This window comes from Orbicella faveolata, unplaced genomic scaffold (genome assembly GCF_042242905.1).
Source record: "Orbicella faveolata isolate gen_17 unplaced genomic scaffold, um_ofav_v1 contig_14, whole genome shotgun sequence".
Classification (NCBI taxonomy): Eukaryota; Metazoa; Cnidaria; class Anthozoa; order Scleractinia; family Merulinidae; genus Orbicella; species Orbicella faveolata.
The window spans coordinates 6,514,926-6,538,253 of NW_028301541.1; the positions used below are offsets into that span (position 1 = coordinate 6,514,926).

Genomic DNA, 23,328 nt, shown 5'->3' on the forward strand with positions numbered 1-23,328 from the left:
TTTAGGGTGAAATAATCTTGTAAATATTCTTAGATTGTAACGTATGACATTTCTGTTTTCGAATATATTTGGTGTCTGTATGCTGTACGGTGTTAAAGTAATTTTGGAGCCAGCCTGCAGGCATTAAAGCCTGTTATGACGCACACAACTTCTCAGTGCAGCAATAAATAACGTGATCCCGCGTGAGTTCCTGGTTCCCGCGTAAACCGTGAAAAGTTTTCGTGACGTTATCCGTTTTCCCGTAACGCGGAAGACACTGGTAAAGAGCAAACATGGCGACAGGAGTTTGCAGATTTGAGAGGATTATAAACTTATTTTTGATGCCAAAACAACGATTAATATGGCATCTATGGTATCATTTTCCTTTTTAAGCATATTATTCCTCGTTTGGTTGGATTTTGGGGTAAGGAAAATGGCTGTGACGGGCTACAGAACACTGAAATGAAGACCACGTACGTACGCGTTTGATGCCACTCAACAGCTTACTGACAACAGCCTGGCAAATTATTCTAAAGGTAAGCTTAAAAACCAAAGCTGAATAATTTTTCTACTGGCGTTTTTCTGTTGCTAATACCTAAGTAAGCACTGAGCTTGGTTGAATTATATTGTGTTGCGCTTTTATAATTTATACAGCGGGAAATTCAAATGCTTACGTCTGGCACGTGCCCGCCGTTGTTTTGAGCAAAAAGTATCCGAGACTAACCTTTGTTTGAGCTTAAATAGGCTGCAAAACGAAATTCCAACAACTTAAAAATCCTCTCGGACAATACTTAAGGTGCAAAAAGATGCTAAAAAAATAAAAAGGTGCCAAAATTATATTTTTTTAATTAAGCTTAAAAACACAGGATTAATTTACATTTAGCTAGTTTGCATTTTCATTTTGCACGTGGTAGCTCTGAACTTTTGTTAATTGTTTTAAAACTCTTGTATTCCGTTATGAATATCAAATCCAGTGCGATCATGAGCTAATTTAAATAGTACTGTGTCCATGTCCCTTTGTGCAAAATGAGAATTTTTATTAAAATGGCTTGTTTTGTGGGTAGTGGGTTTTGTATGGAGAAAGTAAGGTGACTGAATTGTCTCTGATCAGTTAGAACTGCATGGTTGTATCAAGGAAATAAATTTTTGGAACAAAATGGATAAGGATGGTGATCGATCTGCCCTGTGATACTTGTGCGACAAGATAAAAAGGGGTGGTGAATGGTTAATTCAATCTGAGTTTGTGATAAGGGAAGAATAGCATTTTCCTTTACAATCTCAAGACATTTTTTTTGTGTGTGTGTATTTTATTGATATTTATATAAGTTTACAAATAAGAGTGACAATAACAATTGAAATTACATTTGCAGATAAAAGAAAGAAAAACTAGATAAACTAACGTGAGTACAGATGGAAAAAAAAACGAGGAATACTATTACTAATAAGACTACTTGAGAGGAAAATACTAATACACCCAAAATACTTACTATTTATATTAATGAATAAAACTACACTAATTTTTACTTTTTTTGGAAGAAACTACATAGACTAACGCTAGTATAGATGAAAAAAAAAAAACAAAAACAAGAAATACTGTTACTAATAACACTACCTATAAGGAAAATACTAATATACCAAAAATACTTACTAATATATTAATAAAAACTACGTCAATTGTTACATTTTTAGGCTGCCGGCCTAAATACAATTATTTGTAATAAATTTCTTCCACTTGGTGTCATGAAATGTTCGCTTGCCATTAGAATTGGAAATAACCGCTTCGATTTGATATACTGAGGAAACTTTTGCGAGGAAGATCTTTAATGACAGAGGAAATCCTTTATTTCGACAGGAGTAAATGTGTTGTTTTGCTAAGATCAACAGATGGATCTCAAGACATTTTGACTTTTTGAATTGCCAGACCGAGACTTCATCAATAAGTGATTCAAATGCGTGCATGAGACATTGAGACTCTATTATGTTCAGTCATCATTGACAAAAACAAATCAGGACTTTGAGACTTCTTGGCCTTGCAAGAAAGACTCTGAGACAGTTTTGTGAAAAAACTGAGACTGCGAGACACACATACTGTAGTTGCTAACAAATGGTAGTAATGGTAAAAGGGACAGGAAGGTGCAGATGATTCCTTTGCATTTCAAATTGACAATACTGTAGAAGTTTTGAGTTCAATAAATTTCTATCAGTATATTTTTGGGTCAGTTAATTACTTGGTATTTCAAGAGGTTTATTGTTCTATGTTCTACTTGATAATAAGAGCCAAGTGGCCCATCAGGCTGGAGCTTATCCCAGTTTCTGTAGCATGAAGTGACGAGGAGTATTTCTACTCCCCCCTGGATGGGATGCTAGTTAAGTTTGCCGATACCCATTTATACATCTCGGTGGAGAGAGGCACTGTGAGAGAAGTGTCTTGCCCAAGAACACAACACAATAATAATAATAATAATAATAATAATAATAATAACAATAACAATAACAATAATAATAATGATGATGATGATGATAATTGTATCTATAACAAAATTCTTGATCGTGATTGGTTCGCCGCGTGCTTATTTGCCATGTAATCGGCGCGCAATCACGTGGGTGTCCAATTACAGGTATCCAATTTGAACTTTTTGCAATTGGATACCCACGTGATTCGCACGTCAATATATTGTGCACGCTTTAATGGTTTTCTTCACGATGTTTCCTACAGTTTTCAAAACTTATGAAACATGCTACATGCGTTTTTGCTCAAAAGAAGTTCTCAAAAGACATTTTTTAATTCCGAAATTTGTTATAGATAGGATTAATTAGTAATTGGACCTCATGTTGTACAATTCAGGGAGCAATTGTGCTCATAATTTCAAATCGGCCTCGCGCTTCGTGCTCGTCCTATTTTGAAATTACTTGCGTGATTACTCCCAGAATTGTACTCCACTCGGTCCAATTACTATTACTAATAATAATAATGGTAATAATAATAATGATAAATAAACATTCTCACATTACATAACGGCGTTTTTGGCGATTTTCCAACGATTTCCGACCACTTTCCAAAGATTTCCGAAGATTTTCAAAAATTTGTCTGAAGGCCAGACAAACGTTTCCAAACATTTTCTGCAGTTTTACGAAGATGTCCAAAGATTTCTGAACTCAAGATAACCAATAGCCTGCGTAGTAGCCGTTCCCTTTCCTTTTCCAGGCGGAGAGATCAAACAAGTAAGTGAGTAAGCGGGTGAGCGAAGGAACGTGCCTGGGATGAGAAAAAAATGGGGAGGGGGTGGGGAGAAAAGGAATCGCTTGCATTCAATCCCAAACATATTACGAAACTCTGTTCACCCACGAATTGGAAGCAATAGTACAATTTGATTGGTTAGTAGCCCGTCAATCAAAAAGTGGCATCAGAAATTTGACATTCATGCATATGCCGACATCCGGGACACGACAAGATCAAAATACATATGGCCAAGTGCGAGGAAGTGTTCTAATTTTCTGTTCAGGAAACGTTGAAAGATCTTTCATAAAACAGCAAACACGTCGATCTAAAACTGGAGCAAGAAGCTGCCATTAGAGTCTAGTCTGTGGACAGAATGTGCTTGCAATCCATTTATCAAAATACTCTTGGAGTGAAGGAGAAAATTTCAAAAGTTTAGAACTGGTCTGTCTAGTGTAAAATGGAGTTGACTGGCCTACACAACTCCTACGGTTCGTGACATTTTGTACATTTGCCCTTCTCTTTTCTGTCTCTCAACCTTTTTTTGCTTCACTTGTGTTTATGAAGGGCACTTTATGTTGTTATTAGTAGGAATATTAAGTATGAGTGGAGCTGTCAAACAGTTTTTTCGCAATGCAGTATTTGCTTTTATTACACTCTATCAAGCTCATGCTGGATGCTTGTCAAAAGTGATTCACCAGACGTTAATGATCATTGGTTCTCATGTGATTGTTGGCACCCCAAGGGAGTGTGGCATGTCTGGGGGTACTGGGTAAAATGTCTGGGATTGATTGGAGGCGTTTCCTTCGCTCACCTCACCCCCTCTATCTGCTCCTTATTTTTCACATTCACTCACAGTTTCATTCCCTTTGCGTGCTTTTTTGGAGACGCTTGCTATGCAGGCTAGATAACCAAAGATTGCTGAAGACTTCCAGAGAAGTTCTGAAGATGTTTCCATCATATACCAACAAATTTAAGTGCAGTTAAAGGAAAAAATGTTATCAAACATGACATCACATGCTTTGATAAAAATGATAATATTATCCTCACATGTGGGATATAGTTGTTATCAATTTGGTACCACTTAGTATACCAAACAAACTGGAATTCCCTTTTTTTGAGCCTTGATGAAAACTAAAGAATTCAAATATAGACAGGGGACATGCCTTTAACCCCCCCCCCCCCCCTCCTGACAGTGTAGCTGGACTGGAATGAGTTTCAAGGCAAGTAAGCAAAACACTTCTGAGGTTTATTGAAGTCGAGTAAGGACAGCAGTAAACAACTTAGCTTCGACCTTTGACAGCATGTGTTCTTTCTAAGACCGGTTTCGACCAGTTTCAAGATTATATGGCATGTTACGTAATTGTCACTAAGTGTCCCACTACAACAGGACCTTGCTTATACCGCTTGTGCTTTACTCACCCCAGAAATCACTTGTGACTGTTTTAGAATAACATAGCATTTTCATTTGTCTCTAAAAAATGATGAAGTGGTTAAGAGAATTTGATTATCTCCTCTCCAAATTAAAGCACTGGGAGGTTCATTGGTTTTAACCTTCTCCCTTACTGTCACAGACAGAGTGAGGGGTTTCAAATTAAAGTTTTGGATATTTTATGGAATCATTATTAAGTCTATTGTTTGTTGTTATGAAAGCACAGGTGAACATGAGAAGAAACTACTATTTTTAACAGTAATTGTCTGACTTAAATGTTACATTTATGTGTACTATTTTCCTTTTTTGTCAGGCCACTTGAGGAAGAGCTGGATTGATGTACAGTAGATTAACAAGACATTAGGTAGAGAAGATAAGGAAAGAAGGAAGGAAGGAATGATGCTAAAGACTGAAATGAGCAAAGAGACAGACCAAATAAAGACACAGGGTACTGATGTATATGGCAACAACTGGAAGAAACCAAACCAGTTATCTTGACTGACCAGGTAAATACTGCAAATGCCTGCAGAGTCATACTGCTGTAACTCCAAGCAATGCTAGAACTGCTGTGACTATGAACTGCAAGGGTGTGGAAAAGAACCAGAGTTTTGAATTCACATTTGTGAATATCACCCTGGCCAACAAATAATTTGCAGGATAGCCAAATAATCAGCAGGATAGCCAATTGATTCAATCTCCTTCAGCATGTCCCCTTAAGAGACTTTTCATTAAGGTGAAATAATGAGAATCAACACATTCCCATTCCTAGCACAAACAAGCAGCTGACAAATTAGATTTTAGCCATATCCTGTGGGCAAAACTGCCAGAATGTTTATCTTTTCCAACTAAAAGAAACATTATGCCTGATTCTTACATAAATTCACTCATCATTGCTGGTGAGCTTTACATGTAACTCTCTCAAAGCCCAAAGTTGCTATTAAGTCTTTGTCTGCTGCCAATTTTTTTTTTTTTTTTTTTTTTGCGGTTGTTTTTTTTGTATTGTACTACATCTACACTGTACTGGCAATTAATAAGCTACTCGGTGAATATCAGCCAATAACTTAGAATTCTGTGGCCACCAGTGGCTGCAGAAGAGAACAAAATAAGGTTTTTAAGGTAGGCTGGACTCCTCAGAACTGTCTCCCACCCCCACCACCTCTCCCTCCCACCCTTCTCCTCTCCTGTCCTGTCTTTTTTCCCCTCCCCATCTCTTCACTCCCTCCTCCCATTTTATACCTGCTATGGAGGCTAAGAGATGGGTGGCATCTAAATAGACTGTTTGTAGAGAAACATTTTGACAAATTTACCCACAAACATTTTAAGACGGGGTTTGATCCAAAGAATGATCAGAGCTCGAAAAAAACTTGTCAAAATTCCAAACTCTGCTAAGCGACTTGCAGATAACAGCTGCAGTAAGTTATATTCCAACAAGCAGCTCTCAAATTTTGCTTGCCTTGGACAAGTCTCAGTTTGCTCTTTTAATGATTAAGTTGGCAGACAACTTGCCTGATCCCTTGCCCATCAGGCAAGTGAGAGTAAAAAGTTACTTGCCCAGAACCTTGGAGAATCTACTCGTCCCGGACGACCGGACAGCACTTTATTCGAGTCCTGAATTGATCAATCAAACTCTTAGAGATTTAGTTAAGTTTGTCTGACATCTGTAAATGTACACAGTTACTGTGGATCATGTGTCAGGTCATAATCAAGGATCTTTTCTGAATGTCTCATTACACAGTCAACAATGGATGGACAGTGGAGAAGTCTGGACAGACGGTGGATAAACCTGGATGGACAGTGGACAAACCCAAAACATTCAAACCTTCATCAGCTTGAGGTAATTGCTTGTAACTCTTTTTGCCAGTTATCCTAATCGAATTTCAGACAGAGCAATGCCAGCCTGGTCAAATCTTACTCATAGCTCATTACTTTGGGAAACCTTACTACTGATTCTTATTACAATCATGTTATACTACCAAGTAATAAAATTGACAAGAATTCAAGGCTTTCCATTCAAGTGGAGCTCTCACAATCAAGAACGATATTTATTAATATAGACATGAATGTTTTACTGGAAAATACACCTCTCGTAAAATTCATATAAATTTACATCCGAGACTGTAGTGGCATATTTTCCATTATCCTCCCTAGTGAAGATATCGATGATGTTATTTTGCACGGTTGCATTGCATGGCTGTCAAACCTTGCCAAACGCTGGTTGAAAGATGGCGAGGGATAGGGAAATACCTCTAAGGATTTAATTTACTTTTTTGCTTGGGATTTAATTTTGGGAACTCGAGACTTAAGTTTGTAAATTTTTTGGTCTCTTAAATTTAAAGACCTGAAATCTCATTTGTATTTATTTTACATCAATTTGCGTAAATTTTAGAATTTTATTGAACTTTGCAGTCGTTATATGGGCCATCCAGACTTATCTTTTTACTGGCTTTAAAGGGAGGGTTTTATGGTTGGGTGCATGTCTCTAAATCAATATACTTTTGTTCACTTCTTATAAGTGTTATCACTTTAAAAACCCCACTGAGATGTAGTTCAGTAGTCACATGCTATAGTTAGTTGTGGCAGAATCGGATGACCAAAATTTTCAGAAGATTTCAGTGGATTTTAGTGATGTTGTTGACCGTTGAATTTAGTGGACATTGACCCATACGATTTATTCTACAGTTGATAATTTTACAGTCATTTGCATGTGACATTGGGTACCTTCAATCATGGACAAAAGCAGTTGAGAAACTCCCCGCAAAAGACCTGTTTCATTGAACGGGTGAGTTTTTCAATCAATGATTTTCACATTTCAACCCCCTCTCCCCTTTTCAATGTTGTAGCCACGTGACAGTGTCCATGGAGCGTATTTCAACATTGAAAAGGGGGAGAGTGGGGGTTAGCTGTCAACAAAAATAAATTTTATTTGCCACCAAATAAAAGTGTTTATGGCTTCTACCCATGCTCCTAGCGCTACTTTAAACACAGTGTTAATTTTCCACCAGGAGTTTAAGATAATGAGGAAACGCTGGGAGAACTGAAGGGCCAAACTAAATGGGGACGGGGTCACCAAGTACAAACTTGATTGAGCAATAATCACAAGACCATCACAAGACAATCTTGTGACTTTGATGACAACAGCGAATTCATTGGTAATAGTCACGAGTTTCATTGGAAAATAACTTAGCCTCGCTTTCGACAATCGGTATGAGACGTGGCATGTTTCTCGAGGTTGTCCTCTATGTCTCCAGACCTGACACACTCAGCAAGTTCGACCCTCCTCCTCCCTTCCTCCTCCTCATTTATATTATGTATTTGTGATATGGGCACTTCTCCTTTTTTCTCATGCCCTCAACTTTGCAAGAGCTTAACAAATAATAATTCGTTAATATTGTATTTCATATTAGTTTTAATCAATACATTGGCCATTCTGTGTGGCCAAAATTTATCCCAACAACGGCTTGTCTGGTTTCGATTTCTTTAAACGCTCTAGCAAACAAGCTCAACTGTTGACCTAGAAAATTTGACATAGGTACAGCTTCATAGTTATAATTTTGGAAACAAGGGAAGAAAACAAAAAAGATGCTTTTTGAAATTACAGAAGGACGCTGATAGAAAGCATTTGTTTTGCTTAAATATGTCAACACTTTTGTCCATGATTGTCTGAAATTACCTTTCAGCAAAAATAAATAGAAATTGTAGTATATATCTGTTGAAAATACTGAAATTATACCATAAACATTGCAATAGAAACCATCTAGTTTTAGTTTAGGTCAGGATTTGGAGGCTTAAGAGCGGTGCAGAATAGTTTTCCGCGGACTCGTTTCCAGTCTCTGCGCATTAGCAGCCGCTTTAGTGCGCTGCAATATTTAGTGGTCTCGCTAAGCACAAAGTGAGTCCACACACGTTAGAAAACAACAAATCGTGTCTGTAAGATAATACACGTCGGTGTAGATTTTGATTTGTGAAATTCGTCTAAGTGAGTTTGCTGATAACAAACCCAGTGATTAAACTCAGCAGCAGAAGTCTGGCATGACACAAGCTATTGCTGACAATGTGACAGTTCTCGTGAACAGTAGCCGCCCATAAAAACCAGATTTTCTGCTTCTTTCCTTGAGAATATATCCAGAATATATGCCCTGAGGTGGCTTTGCAATGATTCACAATGGTTCACAATGGTTTACAATGGTTCACAGCGATTCACAGCGGTCCACATACCACAAATAAAGAGTATCTTTTATGTTCTTTAATTGGGGATGTGAACCATTGTGAACCATTGAAATCTAATGTCTTGCTCCTGTGAACCATAAAAAGACAGAATTTAGGTAAAAAACAGAACATATTTTGGCCTTTCTGCATCAATGGCTCCTCGAAAACCATTTCGTGAAATAATTCTTGCCAATAATTAACTTATGTGATGTAATAATTGCACTCTACTGGTGCGCGAAAGGATTTATAGTTTGCTAAACAATGATGCTAAGTACTACTGAGTAGACAAAATATTAATAGAGATGATGCTGGGAATGCTTCACACTGTGTAAAACATAATACAGACACTCCCCAAAAAAGACCTGTTTCGTTGAACGGGTGAGTTTTTCATCTCCAACTGTCACATTTCGACCCCCTCTCCCCCTTTCAATGTTGTAGCCACATGATGGTGTCCACGGAGTGTATTTCAACATTGAAAAGGGGGAGAGGGGGGTTTGGCTATCGACAAAAAAGATGCTTTTTGAAATTATGGAAGGATGCTGATAGAAAGCGTTTGTTTTGCTCAAATTTGTCAACAGTTTTGTCCATGATTGTTGCTTACGATTGGTTCATAGACAATGAAAAACCTGAGCCTGTGCCAAAAGGCGTGTACAGGTGAATAAATAATGCAGACATGCCCTGAACTGTGATTTCCCTCCCTTGAAAATTTGATCCATTTTCATTTGATCAGGGTTCCAGATAAGTTTTCAAGGCAGGGTGTCAATAAGGAATTCCAAGGAGTCAGTTGCCAATGCTCCCACCAAATCATTATAAATTTTCTATTAATTTGTCAGGTCATGAATGTAGCTGATTTTTTAGATGGATGGGTTGCCAAATTTTCTAGGGCACGTTATATAGGGCTCTGCTCGCGTGCCAGCTAGAGCGCCACTATGATATGCCTACATTGGAGGCTAATGATTAGACAATGCAATGAGCCCTTAAAAGAAACAGCTTTGCCAGAGTCCAAAACAGGGTAGAGTTTGTGTAGCATGGGTTAGCAAGGTCTACAAATGAGTTGTAAGCTGAACTAAGTTATGCACAGTCTGACCATAAGGCAGTCATTAAAACTAGGTGCATATTAAGTGAATGAAATTAAATTATTTGAAAGTAATTTATATTTTATATAATGACTTGTAATTACAATGTTGTTGTTGAACAAGAAGTCATGACAATCCAAACAACTGGTAAAAATTTTTTTTTTTTTGGTAATTAATACTTAACATGGGATTTCACAATAACTTATCCTTTTGCTTGTTTCGTCACAGGATGTTAGACAGCAGAGATCATCACCAGACAGCATGGACTTGGAGAGACAAGAAAATGGGCAATAGGCCAGACACAAAGGAGGATGCTTAAAGATTGGCTACCAAGACAAGACAACAAGATGGTTTATTAAGTAGTTTGTCTATTTAATTGAGTATTTATTATTTTGGCCCAGCCCGGGAGGCCTTTGAACGTGGGGTACAGCTGGCCTGGGGTTTTCCTCCTAGGGGCAAGTGGACGTACGGGGAGGTTTTTCACCCAGCTGTTGTTCCACAACCCCCGTTCAGGTTAGTTGGTTATTTGTTTAGCTTGATAGTCTTCAACTAGATCTTCATAACAGACTCTTGGCAAACTACTTGCATTGGTTTGGAGCAAGTCAATCTGACGAACTCTGACTACACAAACTCACAAGAACAAATAACTCTCCACCAATACCAACAACTACTTTTCTTTCACTAAACAAGTTACTTTTTCATGACCTCAACAAACTTTAACTTCAAACAGAACCAACACAAACTTGACTGAAAGCAGATGCACTGAGACTACACAACATCTGACACTGACCTGTTTTGACACCTTACAGATGACTAACCAAACTTGGGCTTTAGACAGAACCATCAAAAACTTGACTAACAACAGATGGAGTGAAACTATACAACATCTAACACTGGCAACTTTGCACCTTACAGATGACTTATTTAAGACCTCAACAAACCAACCAACAAACTTTACATGTAACTTCAAACAGAACCAACACAAACTTGACTCACAACAGATGGATTGAGACTACACAATATCTGACACTGACCTGTAACTTAACACCTTACAGATCTAGATGACCAATCAGACTTAAGCTTTAGACAGAACCATCACAAACTTGACTAACAACAGATGGAGTGAAACTACACAACATCTAACACTGACAACTTTACACCTTACAGATGACTTATTTAAGACCTCAACAAACCAGCCAACAAACTTTAACTTCAAACAGAACAAACACAAAATTGACCTACTCCCTAACAGCAGATCGACTGACACTGACATCTGAAGCCAACAATTACTTATACATTGAACATGACTTCACACAAAAAAGATGGCCCGTTCACAACCTTCACAAACCAACCAGCAAACTTTTATTAAATTCAAACAGAACAAATACATTTACTTGACGAACATTGTAGATGGATTGAGACTGACAACTACTTACATGTGACAACTGACTTAATTATCAGGACCTCAACAAACCTAAAAACTGCTAGCACTTCATTGTAAAATGAAGAGACTGCCATTGATACTGCAGACTACTACTGACTTCTGCCCTATACCATGATCACCAAAACTTTACAAACTACAGAAACTGCACAAGCTGCATACCAATGCAAGGATTAGCATTGAGTCAGATAATGTTATTATTATATGTAGATGTGTGTGCCACCATTGTTCAAACAAGTGCCTTTTTTGAGCAAACCACCATAGCTGTATACTACTGCATGCGATTAACTAGGTCATTGATTGGACTCAGAGATCTCTGTTACTGTATGTAGTTTTCACTCCGGTATGCTTTGTAAATTATTTTTATTTGAAGTAAATTATTCAAGATGTTGTTGTCTGTTTCATGATGTAGTCCCTTAGGATGTAGATTACAATGTTATGACTGCTTACTGCTGGTCTTTATCATCTTCACCTGAGAATGAGGGCTAGCAGGAAGTAGTTAAACACCTCCATCTGCATCCTATGGGAATACATCATGGGACAGACAATAACACACTTTACATTGACCAGCCACCATCTCTATCACAGCAAATTTTACATTTTTGTTTGGATGCATATTCTTGAGAGAACTACATGCTGCAACAAAGATCTCTGACTCCATTTAATAAACCAGTTAATCACGAAACCCATTCCATTTGGCTGATTTGAATCCAGTGAACAGTAAATTTTACTTGCACTTGTTTGTTCCATTTGAGTTAGGGTTGAAGGTTCCAGCATAAGAGTCCCTTGAGCAGTGTTTTTTTTTCATTTTCCCTTTACTCAGATGTGTGAAGTACTGTAATGAGTTTCTCTGAGACAAAGTCTCAAGAATTAATTGTTTACAAAAGTTGACTAAAAGTTGTAAAACAATTTAAAAAATTAATCATAAAGAAACAAACCAGTATAGCGCATATCAATTTAAACCGTAATAGCAGCAAAATTCTCTTATCTCGTCTGCACACCTTTCTGATAGGTACTGATTGATCATTTTTAAAAACCTTTGAAGACAAAATTTTCTTGTGATGCATGATCATTTGTTCAATTCTCACGATGTACCTACTTCACTCTGTAAGGAGAAACTAGTTGCTGATCATTTTGGGGGCTTAATTGGATTAAACAAAGATTAACAACAACAGATCACGTTCAACTAAATTTCAGTAGAGTTTATTTGTTTGATTCAAAATTCATACTCTTTACAAAACACTATAGATACACATATGACATACAGTTAAAGAATCAAACAGGAAACCAGTTATGGTAACTACTAAGCAACTTTTATCTTTTGGGCACATAGTAAGGTTTCATTCTTAGCCTAAATTTTAAAATTAGAGGGCTTCAGCACATTCAGCACATGTACAGGACACCCAGCTTTCCACTGTTCAGCTTACCATGAGGTTTGCTTCATTATGGGCTAAGATAAATTACTATTAAGTGAGAAAACTCTCAGAATTTAGCTAACACATTCTCCACTGCTCAAAGGGAAACTTGCTAATTAACTGATTGTCATTTATGTGTGTTCTTTTAGACTCAATTAATTTAACTGATGAACTCTAACAACAATTAACATCATGCTGCCATGCAACTTATTACCTACTGTAACTTTCATAAATCTTAAACTAATGTTTGTATTTTAAATTGTTTTGTTGAAACTTGTTTATTAGTTTAAGTCGTTGATTTGTTGATTTTGAATAGGCAGGCAGTAATTCAAAAATAATTTCCTTTTTTCAATTGCTTTTTCTATTTTAAGTGCTTGGCAACTTGATGGTGGTTGTTTCATTCATAAACAAGGGAAGCATTTAATATTATAAATATAATAATCTCAAGATAGTCAGACAAAATTAATATTTTTCATTTTTCAATTTATATCAGTTTGGATAAGAATAATATTATTTCATCTCGAAAACTTGGCCTGGGTAAACAGACATCTTTTTGTATTCCATATTCAGTTGTCACAAGAACAGGAAGAGGGGTGCAAATTACATCTATTTAATTAACTATTAGGCTGCTGCGAAATTTGGCAGCTTTGTATTGGCAATTTTCCTATTTTAATGACACTGTTGTTATACCGGTAATTATAAATGCTTCCTTTGTTTATATTAGTTTACTTTGTACATATTATAAGTAGATCTGCAAGCTCATTAGCCCAAAATGAAATTACACATGCATAGAATTAGTACTTATTTTCAAGAAGAACAAATCAAGTTGTCGCTACTAACTAGGTGCAATGAGAGTCTTAGTGTTGCCACTCCATCATATTTACCTTCTTGACTGAATTTATTACTTTCAAGACTTACCAAAATGTTCATTAATTTGCAAATGTTATAGGCCTTAAGCCACAAAATACAACACTAGTTGATTGCAGAAAAGGATGAGTGGCAGTCTCACCGAAAGAGAATCAACCTTTTTTTTTTCACTTAGGAGTTTTTTAGAATTAGGCTACTTTTTGTTTTCCAAAGTCTTTCAATTTTTCATTTCAGTTTCAGTTTCTCATTTTTTAATTCAATTATCCTGGCTAATGGTAGTATTTAATAGTAAGATTAGACAAAGTAAGATCAACAGTCTGCATTTTTAACTTTAGTTATTGCTTTTTCTTGTGTTTTCCTGTTATTTTATTAATTTAAAAACAGCATCTTAATGCTTTCACATACATGTAAGTATCAACAAACTTTTTTGCCAAGCCTCATAAAAAATGATCACAGCATTAATTACAGAACTTTGATTCGTAATGCAGACTGTTGATGAATCAATTTATTGTCATTTGATTTACACAGATTGCTTGGTTCTTTCTTGGTGTTGCAAGTCGTCATATTTGGAGGCTCCTTTAGGCCTCCTTTAAACTTTTTTTTGCTTTATATCCTTCACAAATTATAGGGAATTTTTTGTACTGTTTTCTTTTTTAAGCTTGTAGGCATTTTTTTTGCTTTGCACCCTAAACACACTTGACACACTCACAAATTAGCTTAAGGTTTCAATCTTGTTTTTTTTTTTTTTCTTGACATGTATCACCAAGAAACAGCCTTTCTTTTCTTTAGTAATTTAGTTATAATGCTAATGAGCTTGCATGTATCTACTAATTAAGTTGTTAGGTTCTTATTTAATTCCAGGACAGAAGGTGGCACACACATCAAGACCAAAGATTGGTCATATTCAAATCTAGCCAATCACATCCCTGCTGGGTTGTGGAAGCTCTGCCTCTGAGAAGGTGTGTGTTTCTGATGTCCTCTGAAATATTCCAACTGAGAAATCCTGGGAAACTTTATCTGATCCTGTAATTCAAGCTGGGGACAGTTGGGCACTTGGAAGAGTTGGCCATTTGCTCTCAAGTGGGGTGGACAGTGTGAAGGAAGGTGAGAGTTTGCTTTTCATGTCTTTAGGGTTTCACTTAATTCGTCACAATACCACACCATCAATTTCGGATCAGCAAGATGCTTGTTTGCAGTCAATGTATCAGGAAATGTTCCACAACCAAGGACGTAAAACAGGAGTGCTGAATTGTGGGGCTCAAGGAAGGTGCATCTCTAGAGAAAGCATAGACAGAGGAGATCACTGAATTTCATCGGTCTGACCTGATTGGATTTTCACAAATGACATTAAATTGAGCTGAGTTACTGGGGGTCTCTCTGATTGAGTTGCTACTGGGTCAGGTTTTCTCTCTTTTCTAGGTTTTCATTAAATAAACTTAAACTTTAAAATACTAAAATTAATTCCTGTAGGCCTTATTATAAACAAAACACGTCATTTTGACAAAAATTATTACCAAGCATTTTCTTAGTTCATTTTCATTTTCTCTTTTGAGGAATTTCAAATGACTAAATTATTTTCATTCTCTGTTTTCATTTTCATATAACATAATTTTATAATTTAACAAAAATTACTCTCATTAGTTTGACACTCCACAAACTTTAGGGAGGTTAAGCACCAGCTTTTGGCACCTGGGTCTCTGGGACTGCCTTGGAAACCAACATGAGCTGTGATTGGGTCAGCTGTTGCCTGGGTAACTATCAACCAATTATAGCTCATGCTAGTTACCAAAACAATCCCAGAAAACTGGGCTGACAGCTTGTGCCTAGTCTTCCTGAGGTTTCTGGAGTGTTTGATAGTTATTCTTATTTGTCAATTGGCTATTTATTAGAAGCTAGAATATATAATAGGGGTTTGAGGAGTAATTCTTCACTGGTAGGCTGGTTAACTGTTAAGTAAATCGGCGACATTCCATTTAACAGTTAATAAGTCTGTCGATGAAGGGTAATTCTGAAACATCTTACATTGATTCCGGAGTGTTTGGTAGTTATTCTTATTTGTCAATTGGCTATAAATTTATTAGAAGCTAAAATATCTGATAGGGGTTTGAGGAATAATTCTTCACTGGTAGACTGGTTAACTGTTAAGTAAATCGGCGACATTCCATTTAACAGTAAATTAGTCTGTCGTTGAAGGGTAATTCGGAAACATCTTACATTGATCATTATTTTAAGCACTCAAGTTAATTCAATTTCTTACTAGCCTAAGTAATCAAACAGGAATTTAATCCTTTTGACCGCCAATTTATAAAGATATAAATTTAATCAATATAGTATTTCTATATCCTGAAATTTAGTTTTTTTGTAATGATCATATAAATTTATAATCATATATATATTTTGAGGGGGTGATACTTTTCTAGGTAGGTTTACTATTTATGGGTGTTTTTTTCTTTTTCCAATCATACCCACTAAAATTCAGAGTTCCACGGATGGTCACGAAATGCTCCTCCACAAAGTGAGGAGAGAAATTGCGTGAGCAGAGAAGTCACGGATGCGAAGGACGCTGCAATCTCTTTAATGGGAATTTTTGATTGACAAACAAAAATATTTTTAACTTCTGCGATGTAACTTAACTAGTTAATTAAGTTGGATTTTCAAACCATTTCAAGTCAAAACTCGGCCAAATGTAAAATAAATAACTGTCGCAACCAAATTTATTACACAATAATTTTCTAGTTTTAAGTCTTCTTAATGCCCTTAGCAGCGATTCGGACCTCTAGCTTGCTTTAGTTTTCAAATAACAAGACCCGCTCAGCTTCGTATGTTAATTGCCCGTTTCGGATCACAGATGTTCTCTGGAGAATTGTCTTTCTAATTATTCACTCATTCGCACGGGAATTCGATTCGCATTTGAATAAACAACTCTCCAGAGTAACGTCATGTGATATGAAATAGGACAACAAACAAACAAGCTGAATAAGCATAATTAACTAAAACCTTTTGCAATATTTCTATTTTTAAAACAAAAATTAATCTTTTTTCGCTATATCAAATCGCCTAATTTCTTTCATCCAAATTAAAGAGAGATACCCGACATCGGTAGCTTCACAGATGAGAGACTTTTAGCAGCTTGTGTTCTTTGGTGAAGTTTGTGGAATGGCGGTCGGTCGGAGGTTTGGTCGGAGGTCAGACTGGCGGATTCTGTTTTCAAATCTTTCTTTGATTTCGACGGTGATGCACTGAAATTGAGCGCCATACTTTAGCGCTTCAGTTTTTCTTGTCCAGGTTGCGGACATTTCCAACTTAAATGGGTTTTCATCGAAACTATTCCGGAAGGGCGAGCTTATCGGCAGATTATTTTTTTTTCCGGTACACTGACTTGCGGATTAGCATCTTGAACCAAATTACGAATTTGGCATATTAATTGTTTTTCAACTCATTAATTCCAAAATTACTCGAGTGTGGCATTGTGACAAATTAAGACTGAGACCCCGGAGGCATGGAGAGCAAACTCTCACTTTCCTTTACGCTGTCCACCCCACTTGGGAGCAAACGGTCAACTCTTCCAAGTGTCCAACTGTCCCCGGCTTGGATGAAAGGATCAGATAAAGCAGACCAGGATTTTAAAGTTGGAATATTAAATGAGGACTAAAGAAACAACACCGACTTGGAGAAGAGAGTGGAAGCAACCCATAAGGCAGGGACACGATTGGCTAGATTATTATTTTTTTATTTCATTTTTTTCATTAAAAATAATGGACAAGAGAGACAATTTTTATTTCAATAAAATATTGTTATCTTTCTTCCGGATTTTACTAAAACTGGTAACGGGGAACTGGGAACCGCGAACGGGAGTCTGGGAACGAGTGTACAGCGGTAACCCGCGTGAAAATTCAACATGGCGGACAAAAAGAAAGAAAAGGGAACAATTTGGGGAAATGTGAGGAAGTGTTACGGTTGTAAACGTGAGTTTCTACCGGCTGTGCCACCATATCATGGCCCAGTACGTTCTTGTTAGAGCAGAGTCCGATTGGTACTGAGATAAACAAAGCATGAAATGGCGCCTGGGGTGAAAATCGAATCGGTATTATCCTGTATTATCACAAGCTACGCCTGCTATCGGTCAGGCCACAGTCTTTCTTACATAGAATTTCAAGCCTTCATAGTCTACTCATATCTTCTCACTTTGTGCGCGAGCTGTCATATCAATATTTAAAAATAGCAACACGCAATATGATATCGAGGACAAGTGACATAACACATGAGCATCACTGAACGTGGGTCGTCCGCTGTCTTCGTATTCGGAAGCTAGAAAGGCGGCCTTTCGCAGATCGGCAAGTCAGCTGGCAAATCAGGTGAGCAGCAGATAAATACCCTGTGGCCTGGCCGCTTTGTTAAAGACAAAATATATGAAGAAACGAGCAAGGAACATTCCACAATAATGCTAATGTTGGTGAAAGATGACCGCGGAAAAGCGACTGCGTGACACTCGGTATGTTTTTAGATGACATGTTGTCACGTATCAGACGGAAAACAGTCTTTATTCTCTGTCTGCGTTTTTTACCCAGTCTGCAGTCTGTATTTTGTACCTAGTCTGCATTTTGTACCCAGTCTGCATTTTGTACTGACCGATAGGGGTAGCATGTGATAATACCGATTCGATTTTCTCCCCAGGCGCTATTTCATGCTTTGTTTTTCTCAGTACCATATTGGACTTTGAGGCACAGCCGGTAGAAACTAAAGTTTACAACCGTAACACTTCCTTACATTTTCCCAAATTGTTCCCTTTTCTTTTCCTTTGTCCCCGCCTGTTGAATTCTTAGGCGGGTTACTGCTGTACACTCGTTCCCAGACTCCCGTTCCCGGTTCCCCGTTACCAGTTTTAGTAACATCACTTTCTTCCCGTGTTGTTTTATTTTGCAATCCAACCATTTAAGTGAACCAGATAAACTCTCTAAAATAAGCCAAGTTCTGGAGAAGTCTCAGGAAAATTTGCAGTACGATCAACACTTAGTTTTAGTAAACAGCTCGTTTCTCATGTCAATGTACGCCACAGATACGTCGTTTCAGCATTTCAAAATGCACAAAACATATTTTGTTACCGAGCATGCAAACCCTCACGTAACGGTCGTCACACAAAGGGACAGGCGTGACAAGATGTCGCGTCCAGTTGCGTGACGATTCTATGTGCCAGGTTGTTTTTCTATTAAATTTTGAACGTATCTGTGGCGCACATTGTAACAAAAACAAACCGTTTACTAAAACCAGTCTGGAATCGTACCGCTTAGTTCTATTGAGTCATCGTGATTACTGTAAACATAACCGTATTAGTCCCAAGTTGGACATATCAATTCTCCTTACTAATTGCCCAATGTGTTTTGATTCTAGTTTTGAGAATTTGGTGTTATATCAAGACAATATCACAAGTTGTTAATTTTCTTTATTTCCGTCATCTGTCTGCTTGGAAATGAATTGATATTGTAAGGAGAAATAATGCGTCCATTACTCTTGAGACTGGCTCAGGGTACGTTTTTCAAAACCCTGAACTTTAATTCCATTGTGGGGCTCATTTCCAAATAAATCGCTGGTAAACCGAGGAAAATTAGAAACCGGATACGAAATGAATATTTTTGGTGATTGTAGTGCTTAAATTTGCTGTCGAGAAAAAGAGAAAAGCTTCCGAAAGCACGTCAAATGAACAACCGAGATAAACAACTCTAGCGACAGCATGCAATTTAACGCCCAAATTTCTGCGCGTAATTTTAATTCCATAATTTCCAAACTGGGAAACATCAAGAAATTCATTTGAGATTGCAGCAAAGTTGTTGTCAAAGCTACAATTTTAATTTGTGAAAACAACTTGGGCTCGAAATCCTAAAAACAAAAATATTCAAATTTCTGCACGCTGTTTGCATGCCTCATATTAAATATTTACATGAATATTTTTGAAAGATCAAAACAATATTTTGAACTTAAGTTCTGCAATCAGTTGCTCCTTTAATTGTCATTTTCTCTATGGTTTCAAAACAATTCTCAATCTGCTGGAAAAAAATAAATTCGAAAGAACTGTTTTTGTTCTAACTTTGCACTGAGTTGCTTGGAAAAATTGTAGCAAAAAGAAGTCTGCTTTAGCTGAAGTTTCGAGCTCCAAGACAAATAGTTAGAAAGATGTGCTTCTTGTCTTCCATAACATTACTTTCTTTTAAAACACAAGCTAAATCAGTCACGTCTTTAGGAAATGAGATGTAATGACTTGGTTCCTTTTGATTGAACAAGCATCTGTTGCCGAATTTAACGAAACCCGACCAAACAGTGGTGAAAAACAAGGAAAATGTTTTGAAAAACGTACCCATCAAGGTTTACAGTTAAATGAAATACAGTCGAACCACCCACAGGCGACCTCTTATGAATTGTGCAAAACCAATGAACTGCAACAGAATGTTTAGTAATTTGGCTCTACAAGACAATTCTGAAACTTGTATATCAGACTCGAGATGGTCACTTTTCACAAAGTGGTCGCTTAGAGAGGTTTGACTGTGTCCGATACCCCTGACATGCAATGTACTGTACCAAGATCACACGAATAAACAGAGGCTCATTATAAAACTGAACTTAAGGACGTTCGCGCTAATTGTTTCTGCACACGCAAATTCACGCAGCACCTCATGCATCGAGCGCGCGCTAAGTAATAAAATGAACAATGACAGGGCAGATGGCCCTTGCTATAGCTTTGCCTGGATTTAACAACCTTGGACGTTCGGTGACCCCAATTTTTCTTTTGATGGAACCTTTTCTCTACGGATTTTCTACGTTTAGCGAAAAAATGAAGAAAATCTATCGATTAGAAGTTTGAATTTTTTGCAAAATGCATAATCGAGTTCTGTTCTTTTTAGCTCTTCGTTTATCTGTGCGGCGGTTTCAAATGCCTCTTGAAGGGTTAAGTTTTGTGAAAACGTTGCCAACATTTGGAATTATTAACGCAACGGATTCAATTATACAAAATATTACTAGGATAGTTTGACTCCGTTGATTCATCTTTGATATTTTCAGCTAATAACCCTGGAGACCATGCTGATCTACGAGCGCCAATTTTTCAAAATCAGACTAGTTTTCCACGCGCTTTATCTCTGAAACGAAGTCCGTGACCACCATTTTTTTTCTTTAATTTCTGAAAAAAGTAATTCGTTATCTGTCCGCCATAGAATTTGGAAGAAAATGTATCGAGTAGAACATTTTCGCGCGAACGTCCTTAAAATCAAGTAGGTAACTTTGTTTGCCAATCAGGCTGTCTGTCTGTCTGTCTGTCTGTCTGTCTGTCTGTCTGTCTTTCAGTCTCTCTTTCTGACTAACATGGTTGTCTGTTAGCCCGTTTGTTAAGTTGTCTATCTGTTAGCAGGTTCTTCCATCCCTCTTTCTGTCAACACATCAGTCAATCCGTATGATAACGAAAGGTTCAAAATTTGGTCTTCAGCATTTGTTCAGTCACTCAGGCAGTCCATCCGTCCGTCCGTTTATCAGTCAGTATCTCAGTCAGTCAGCCAGTCAGTCAATCAGTCAATCAATTGGAGAATCAAATCACCCAGTCAGTCAGTCAATAAGTCAGACAATCCAGTCAGTCAGTCAGTCAGTCTATCAATCAACCAAAGAATTAACCAGCCAGTCTGGCTGTCAGGCAGTCAATCAATCAAATAATCTGACAATTGATCACTAGTCCCAAGCAAGCAGACAGGGAGTCTGTCAGTCAGTTAGTAAGTCAGTCAGACAGTCAGTCAGTTGATCTGTCTGTCTCTCAGTCTGGCAGTCAGTTGGCCAGTCAGTCTGGCAGTCCCTGTCAGTCAATCATTTGGTCAGTTCATCTACCTGTCAGTCAGTTAGTCAGGTAGTCAGTCAATTAGACCATCCACCAGTCAGTCAGTTTGTTTAGTTCATCAGTCAGCCAGTCAGTCAGCCTGTCTGACAGTCAGTTAGCCAGTCAGTAAATTAGACAATCCATCGGTCAGTTAATCAATAAGGCAATTGACCAGTCAGTCCATTTTCAAGTCAGTCCATTTTCAAGTCAATCAGTCAGTCAGTCAGTCAGTTAGTCGGTTTATCAGTCCATCCATCTGTTCTTCCGTCCATTTGTCAGTCCGTTAGTCAGTCTGTCCGTCAGTCAGTCAATTAGACCATCCATCAGTCTGTCAATCAGTCAGTCAATCAATCAGGCAAATGACCAGTCAGTAAGTTAACTAGTCTGTTGCCAGAGTAGGACTTTTGAACATGGCTACAGCATATTTTAACAATTATTTGATTGACAGTTAATTCAAAACAGTATTGTTAACAAAAATGTGTTATTTGAGAGCTCTCTTATTCATTGTACAAATCAACCATGGCAGAATAGATTGCATGACTGGATTCAATTTATCGATGTTGAACTTGGCTTATTCAAGAGCTTTCTTTACCTGGTTCACCCAAAAGCTGGATTGCAAAACAAATCATGCAGCCCTTCTTAAGATAACTGCTTCATGCTTTGGTCCACTTTGTCACTGATGGCATCTGATCTGGAAAAGAAAGATTTAATACCTTCGTTCAGAGCCAAGTTAACTAATTACCAACCACCAAACAATTCACAGAATTTAAAGCTATTTCAAACCCGCTTTTGTCATAGTTTTCATGATCTTTCTGGACAGGGGTAAAATACATGTAGGTTTAAGATAGGACACCTAAAGTCAAACCTGTATTAGGCGGACACTCTCAGGACCCGTGCTAGTGTCTGCTTAATACAGGGTGTCTGTTGAAAACAGGCTCCTTCAGAATTTGTCTTGAAAAGCTTTAAAAGGGTCATTTTAATATTCATCGTCATTATATGGCTCTGTTTCACAAGGACTGGAAACTACCAAATTCATGAATTTGATTGGCTGAAATCGATATAGAAAGTGGTCTAGATTTTCCCATCTAGACCGGTAATGTTTTGCAGTGAAAAAGTTGCAAACTAAAATGCAAAATCATTGCCTATTTTTATCTAACAATATTTATTTATGGAAGTGCCAAAAAGCCTGATGAAAAAACAAATAGTAAAGAGGACGAGCAAACTTTGGCAGAATCAAATTCAGCTCATTGTCGTCCCCAATCAAAATGTCAGTGTTAGTACAAACCAATTACATTAAACGAATTAAATTGTTCTTGTTTGCGCTATATAATAAACATCTTATTAACCGAACTTAGTCAGCCTGTATGGGAGGATCTTGAACTCAGTCATTTGTATAGACCTCACTGCATTGGGTCGGTACTCACAACCTTGGTCAAGATTCTCCTATACAGACCTCCTGCTCGGTTAATAAGAGCTAAGTATTGAAAGACTTTTTAAGGGTCAAATAGCATTCCAGTGCACAGCTGATAACTCTAAAATACTGTATTTCCACAAGCAATGACAAATATATGAGGTAAAGCAATTTAAGTATGCAGCAATAGTATCTATGTTGATCGAATTATACGAAGGTTCACAAAATCAAACCATACCAAAAGTTTTGTAAAAACAAAACTGAATAATGATATATCACATTTCTGTGACAGCTCTTTGTCGGTAAACCTATTAAAATATGCACAAAAAAAAGCGTCCTTTATGCAGTGTCCATTTTAATACAGGTTTCTAACAATAGAAGTGACCATAAATGTCAAGTTTAAGCTGTCTGTGTCCACTTAATAGAAGTGTCTGC

At 37.3% G+C, this 23,328-nt stretch overlaps 1 long non-coding RNA gene and 1 pseudogene across 3 annotated transcripts in view; one reads left to right on the forward strand and one right to left on the reverse strand.

Annotated features, from left to right (window-relative positions):
* On the forward strand, positions 1-17,435 carry LOC149113760 (uncharacterized). The gene is made up of 4 exons (XR_016206339.1): positions 1-515; positions 4,942-5,134; positions 6,364-6,462; positions 10,139-17,435. It is a non-coding gene; the product is annotated as an uncharacterized LOC149113760 (long non-coding RNA).
* The window catches only part of LOC110063321 (histone H2B.1 pseudogene), a 16,920-nt pseudogene continuing 10,939 nt past the window's right edge, over positions 17,348-23,328 (reverse strand). For both annotated transcript variants that reach the window (XR_016206337.1, XR_016206338.1), the window contains exon 4: positions 17,348-22,173. The product of XR_016206337.1 is annotated as a histone H2B.1 pseudogene, transcript variant X1 (transcript). The remainder of the gene's footprint in view (positions 22,174-23,328) is intronic.